The 7,376-nt window shown below is 42.1% G+C and overlaps 1 pseudogene across 1 annotated transcript; it reads right to left on the bottom strand.

Annotated features, from left to right (window-relative positions):
* Positions 1-4,421: 4,421 nt before the first annotated feature.
* On the bottom strand, positions 4,422-5,233 carry LOC119469757 (annotated as a pseudogene). The gene is made up of 2 exons (XR_005198603.1): positions 5,087-5,233; positions 4,422-5,011 (listed from the first exon to the last, which is right to left on the bottom strand). The product of XR_005198603.1 is annotated as an immunoglobulin heavy variable 3-11-like (transcript).
* Positions 5,234-7,376: the final 2,143 nt, after the last annotated feature.

Raw genomic sequence — 7,376 nt, 5'->3', positions numbered from 1 at the left:
TATCACTTCATCCCATTTTTTAAGTGTAAATGCTTTTTTTAAGAGGTGAAATCACTTTTTTCTTTTTTTTTTATACTTTAAGTTCTGGGGTACATGTGCGGATTATGCAAGATTGTTACCTAAGTATACACACCACAATAGTTTGCTACATCCATCCTCCCTTCATCTACATTAGGTGTTTCTCCTAATGTTATCCCTCACCAATCCCCGCACCCCCTGTTTCCCCACCCCCCAGTCCCCCCAATCCCTCCCTGTGTCCATATGTTCTCATTGTTCAACACTCACTTATGAGTGAGAACATGCAGTCTTTTGTTTTCTGTTCTTGTGTCAGTTTGCTGAGAATGATTGTTTCAAGCTTCATCCATGCCCCTGCAAAGGACATGAAATCATCCTTTTTTATGGGTGCATGGTACTCCATGTTGTGTATGTGACACATTTTCTTTATTCAGCCTATCACTGAGGGGCATTCAGGTTGGTTCTGAGTATTTGCTATTGTAAAAAGTGTCGCAATGAACATACATATGCATGTGTCTTTATAACAGAATGATTTATAATCCTTTGGGTATATACCCAGTAATGGGATTGCTGGGTCAAATAGTATTTCTATTTCTAGATCCTTGAGGAATTGCCACACTGTCTTCCACAATGTTTGAATTAATATACACTCACACCAACAGTGTAAAAGTGTTCCTATTTCTCCACATCCTCTCCAGCATCTGTTGTCTCCAGATTTTTTAATGATTGCCATTCTAACTGGTGTGAGATGGTATCTCAATGCGGTTTTGTTTTGCTTTGCATTTCTCTAATGACCAGTGATGATGAGCATTTTTTCATATGTTTGTTTGTGGCATAAATATACTCTTTTGAAAAGTGTCTGTTCATATCCATTCCCCACTTTTGGATGGGGTTGTTTTATTCCTGTAAATTTGTTCAAGTTTATTACGGATTCTGGATATTGGCCGTGTGTCAGATGGGTAGCTTGCAAATATTTTTTCCCTATCTCTTGGTTGCTGGCTCATTCTCATGATAGTTTCTTTTGCTGTGCAGAAGCTCTGGGGTTTAATTAGATCCCATTTGTTTATTTTGGCTTTTGTTGCCATTGCCCTTGGTGTTGTGGTCATGATATACTTGCCTATGCCTATGTCCTGAATGTTATTGCCTAGGTTTTCTCCTAGGGAGATACCATAGGAAGATCTGTAGTCTCTGGTGGACATAGAATAACAGACTTCAATTAGTTTTGAAAATTTTATGTCAGTCTTTAGTAATTTTATATAATAAAACAGTCTGTTTCATCAATGGAGTCTTTTTATCCCCATCAGAGATGAGTGTCTATGTGGGCATGTGGTGAAGTTCTAGTCATGAGGACAGGGGAGATGGCCTGTTGAAGTGTTCCTAGTCCTTCAGAGGAGAGTTGCAAAGATGTCTCTTCCCCACATCCAACCAATATTTAACACATATGTGTGACCCCTGGGAATGTTGTCACCATTCACTGCATGATGGGAGTCACCTGGGAAGCGAAGCTGACTTTCTGGATATATCAGTTTGGAAAATTGAGAATTGAAACTGCCTGGGCACATGAGCTGTCAAGTTATTCAATCCTGGAGGCTCTCACATCAAGCTTCTTGGAATGGCATAGTGGGCTGATACTGTCTACAGCCTCACCCGGCCTCCTACGCACTTTTCTGCCTCTTGCCTTTTCCCCAGACTCCACCACCTGCACCTCACCCTAACCCTACAAACATAGAGACATTTTGGTAAGAAACTGTAGCATATAATCATGTTTTTTCACTCATATCCACTCACATTCAATATCTCTAGTTCTCCATTATTGGCCTTTTAAAATAGCGACAAGAAAAACCCAGCTCAGCCCTAACTTGATGGTGAGCCATCTGTGTTCAGAGCTGATCATCAAATCAAAATTCCTGGTAATTCTGGATGGGGGCTTTTCTCCAGAGCTATAGGGTCAGGGCTGGACTGGTTCTCATCAGGAGGGGGAGGGTCCTATTTGTGTCTCCTCCTCTGTAGCAAACTCTGAGGTGGGCCTTCTGAGTAGAGAGCAAAGCCCAGAGCAGACATGAGACTGCTGGAGGTGTGTAGTGGTGATGGCAGCATTTGGGAAACATAATTTCTTATTATGTGATTTTCCCATTAAAATTACTAAGCAATGATTATTTTATTTCTATTTTACATACTTGTAAAAATAGAAATATAACTGTATTAATCAACTTTAAGAGAAATGAAGGTAGAATAGAAAACAATAAAAAGGAGGAGACTTCAACACCTCACCCTTAATAATGTATAGAACATCCACAAAAAATTCTTAGGAGGGCAGTGGATTTAGCCAACACTATTGAACAAACTGACCTAACAGACATCTACAGAACCTTCCAACCAAGAGCAGTGTAATATGCATCCCAAGCACACAATAAATATTCTTCATGATAGGTTGTATGTTAGATAAAAAATGAATTTCTAAATTAAAAAAATAATAATGCCAACTGTTCTCTAACTTTTTCAAAAATTGGTGAGGCTCCAACCTTTTAAACTCTCTCTAAAAGTTTACAATAACCATATTACCAGTAATAGACAATGGCAAAAGAAGAAAGTTAAACTTCAAATATTCTTAGTATGTATAAATAAACCACTCCCAAGTAATAGTCAACTAAGTTCTAGAGGACTTTAAAAGGATCATACGCTGACTGGGTGCAGTGAGTCACACCTGTAATCCCAGCACTTTGGGAGGGTGAGGTGATGAACCACCTGAGGTCAGGCATTTAAGACCAGCATGGCCAACATGTTAAATCTCATCTCTACTAAAAATACAAAAATTAGCCAGGTGTGGTGGTACATGTTTATAATCCCAGCTATTTGCGAGGCTGAGGCAGGAGAATCACTTGAGCCTGTGTGGCAGAGATTGCAGAGAGCCAAGATTGCACCACTGCACTCCAGCCTGGGCAACAAAGCAAGACTCTGTCTCAAAAAAATAAAAAAGAGGGAGTTATGCACCAGAGCAAACTTAAATTTATTTTTGAGATGCATGGATGACTCAACATCCTCAATTCAATACATTTCGTGTGCTTAATTAAGAGAATAATGAAAAAATTTCCATTAACTTCTCACTAGACACAGAAAATAACATTTAAAAATCAAGATTTCATAATAAAAACTCTAAAAAGTAGGAACAAATGAATATAACCTGTACAGGATAAAAGTCACTATGAAAAGCCATATCTATTACCATACTTAATGACATTGGTATAAGGTTAATAGGCAGTTGCTGGGCAGGTACATTTAGAGAAGTAATTCTTTTAAGATTATGGTGGCCTGGGCCAGGCGCAGTGGCTCACACCTGTAATCCCTGAATTTTGGGAGGCCAAGTCAGGTGTATCACCTGAGGTCAGGAGTTTGAGGCCAGCCTGGCCTACATGGAGAAATCCCCATCTCTACTAAAACTACAAAATTAGCTGGGTGTGGTGGCGCATGCCTGTCATCCCAGCTGCTTGGGACTGAGGCAGGAGAATCGCTTGAACCCAGGAGGCAGGCGTTCTGGTGAGCCGAGATTGCAACATTGCAATCCAGCCTGGGCAACAAGGGTAAAACTCCATCTCTAAAAAAAAAAAAGACAAGAAAAGAAAAATAGAAAAGATGGTGGTGGCCTCTGTGCAAGGTTGTGGCTGTGCAGAGTCTATTTATGACAGTTCTTGCTATCAGGAGTATGTGTGTTAGACCCTCCTTCATGGTCTTCCCCAGTTTCATTCATTGGGGTTTTAACACAAGTGGCTCCATTTTGATTCTAATACATTTCACAAGCTCTTTCTAACACTACTTCTGAAGCAGATGACTCTGACAGTTTGCATAGAACAGGGTTAATTCCACAGCCACACACCATTTAGATCAAATAAGTTCATCCCATTCACTATTAACAACCAATTGCACTCCCAGATGAGTCTACACACAACACAGCAAACGGTCCTGAGCAAATGGGGAGAGAAGGAAGCCCCGTCACCCTCTCCCACGTGGCTGCAGGAGCCACAGCCTGAGCCCCACCTGCGCTCCAAGAAAATGCCTTGAGGCCCGGAATGTAGACCACAGGGACCATCTGTTTATATATTAGAAAGCAGGAAAAGAAAATAAAAGAGGAAAAACAAACACTCTGAAGGAAGAACACAGAGGGGAGCAAAGGAGCCCCAGGTCACTGCTGATGTCCATTGGCTTTAGTGTCAGGAGAAGGGTGAGACGTGAAACCTGTGAGGTTCTACAAGATGCTGACACTGACCCAGCCTCTCTATTGATTCTGGGAATCTCCTTGAGGTTTCTGTCCTCTGTCTGATTGGAGAAGACTCATTAGGAACCCCTGAGCTTCCTCAGGTCTCTGATGCTGGTGAACATGGTTGAGAACTTTTAATCTCTGTAAGCGTCGTCTACGTTTGGTGCATGTGAGAATAGATCCTCATGTTAAAACAATCTTTTCTAAAAAAGGTAGAGATAATATTAGGAAACACAGAATTATAAACTTGGAGAGATTCACTAGAGAAACTGTAAGAAGAAGATGAAGTCCCACATCCTGACAGGAAATCAGCCTCCATCTGCACCTGCCTGTGGGATTGACTCTGATCAGTGGGTCCTGAGTGCCCCCTGCAGCTGATTCCTCCAAGTGTCCCTGCAGGAGGTTTGTGCCCGGGCTCACACGGGCCTCCCCTCGCTGTGTCTCGCACAGTAATACACGGCCGTGTCCTGGGCTCTCAGGCTGCTCATCTGCAGATACAGCGAGTTCTTGGCGTTGTCTCTGGAGATGGTGAATCGGCCCTTCACGGAGTCCGAGTACTATGTGCTACTCCCATTATACTTAATGTATGAGACACACTCCAGCCCCTTCCCTGGAGCCTGGCGGACCCAGTCCATGTGAGAGCTGCTGAAGGGGAATCCAGAGGCCGCACAGGAGAGTCTCAGGGACCCCCCAGGCTGGACCAAGCCTCCCCCAGGCTCCACCAGCTGCACCTTACACTGGCCACTGGCGAACAAAAAGAAACCCTGGTGAGAAAGTGCCACAAATATCCATCATTTATCTAATTCTTATCACTCACACTGAATTTCAATAGTTCTCCGTGAATTACCTTTTAAAATAGCAACAAGGAAAACACAGCTCAGTCCAAACTCCATGGTGAATCTTCTGTGTTCAGTCCTGATCACCAAATGGAAACACCTGAAAATCCCAGGGCTGGGCTCCTCTTCCAGAGCTGCAGGGCCAGGGCTGGGCTGGTTGTCATCAGCAGAGGGGGGGCTCTATTTGCATGTCTCCTGCTATATAGCAAGCTGTGGGCTGAGAGGCCTGAGGAGACAGCGGGGCTCAGAGCACGGGACAGTGTCCTGGTGGAGATTTGTGACATTGATAGTATTGGAAAATTGTGGTTTCTTATTGTAGGTTTGTTCTGTGATAAACCCTTAAAACCTATAAAACATACATATTTTAATTTCTATTTTAAAACAATTTTATTGAGGTACAATAGATCTATATAAACCAAATGTATTTCAAGTTAGCACCAATCATCTTTTATTTTTACATATGCAGAGAAAACATGGTATGTGGTATCACTGTTATTTCCATGTTACAGGTGAAAATTACCAGCAAAAGCACATGTGGGTTGTACAATGTCCCCAGAGCTCACATTTGGTCAGAGTGTGCCTGGGTGTCTGAGCCTGTGCTTCTCACCACTGGACCCGACTTCTCCCGGAACCAAGCCCAGCACACAGTGGTGGCACCTAGTGAGGTTTGCAGAACCTTTTCTTTGTAATGAGAACATGGTGTGATGTGTATTCACTGTTGTGATTACCTGATAAATGTAAAGAAAAGCATGTTTCCTACAGTTTTATTTTCTCGAGTGTCATACATATTTTATATTGGTGTCTATCTTTCCATAAATATCTAACAAATTACCCATCAAGTTATTGGCAATACCCTTATTGAGGCATTATTGCTTTATAATAAATATTGCATAGTTAATGTGTGCAGTTGAATTAGCAGTGAAGCCGAGCATGGTGGCGCACACCTGTGGTCCCAGGTATGCAAGGAAGAGGGAGGAGGATTGCTGCAGACCCAGGGTCTGAGGGTGCAGAGAGCTACGATCTCACCACTGGGCTCCAGCCTGAATGACAAAGCAAGACCATGTCTCCAAAGGAAACATGTCATTTCACGTGTGCTCACCTGTGCAGCCAATATAACAATCAAGATACCAATGATTTACACTTAAAAACTTCCTCCTGTTCCTCTAATTCCTGCCTCCCAGTCATTTCCCTCTGATTATACTGAGACAGACTTTCATCTTTGCTACTTTAGATCTATTTTTCAAGATTTGTTAAAGTGAAATCTTGTAGTTTCAATTTCATTTCTGTGGTTTCTTCCTCAGCCTAACTTGTGAGTCAGTAATTTCGTTGTGTATAAAAAATGTGTTGATTCTTATGAGGAGCAGCATTGCAGTTAATGAGAGCACCTCTATTACTTATTTATAAAACACCATAATATTCGTGTTATTTCTAGTTTTTAATATTAAAAATGAAGTTTATACTCAGCCTGGAGATATAGGCATCCAAGAAAAGTATGTTACTTTTACAACTGACCTTACTGAGCTGCAAATTGGCATATTTTCTTTAGTACATCAGATTATTGATGTTATGGGACAAACAAGAGACGTTACATCTTGAGAAGCTCAGTGACTTACAAAAACAAACAGAAAGAGAATATGACCTTATCTGTGGCAGAGGCCAGCAAATGTCATATAAGATAAAACAAGATTAAATTGGACATTTTCTTTAGAGTATTTAAAATTTAATGTAATGAAGTTATTGTTTAAATCCTCAGAGCACTCACAACTGAGGGATTCCTACTGCTACTGAAACCTTTTCTCCCAGGATTGAGGATAAGTCGCAAAAATCTCCACTCTCTACTTCCCGAGATGCTTCTGTGTGGGAAACGGAAGAGCAGCTGTGGCTGAAATGCATCCAGACCCACCTCCTCTGCCACCACTACATTACCAAAGCTTTTACCTGCAGGGGCAAAGACACTAACACCTCTGTGTTGCTGGCACTGGAGGAACTCATAGAAGCTGGGATAGAAGAAAGAAAAACTCCAAAACTCTGTCCATTCTCTTACAAATGACAGCCTCATCTCCCACCTCCTCTCATTTCCTCAGGAATAGCAGCCTCGTCTGCTGGGAGGGGCAGAAAAGAGAAAGCTGAAGACATCAGAGGGAAGACTTAGTGGCTGCTGGAAGATCTGGAAAAAAACAACAACAAGGAGACACTCTCCCCAGGAAAGGGAGGAACATGCATGGATCAGCACTGCACCTGCAGGAGGTGCAGGGATACTTGGAAGGACACAC

Source organism: Cebus imitator, unplaced genomic scaffold (genome assembly GCF_001604975.1).
Source record: "Cebus imitator isolate Cc_AM_T3 unplaced genomic scaffold, Cebus_imitator-1.0 Scaffold814, whole genome shotgun sequence".
Lineage (NCBI taxonomy): Eukaryota > Metazoa > Chordata > Mammalia > Primates > Cebidae > Cebus > Cebus imitator.
Note: the sequence above shows the minus strand (reverse complement) of the source record. Positions and strands in the feature narration are given on the sequence as shown.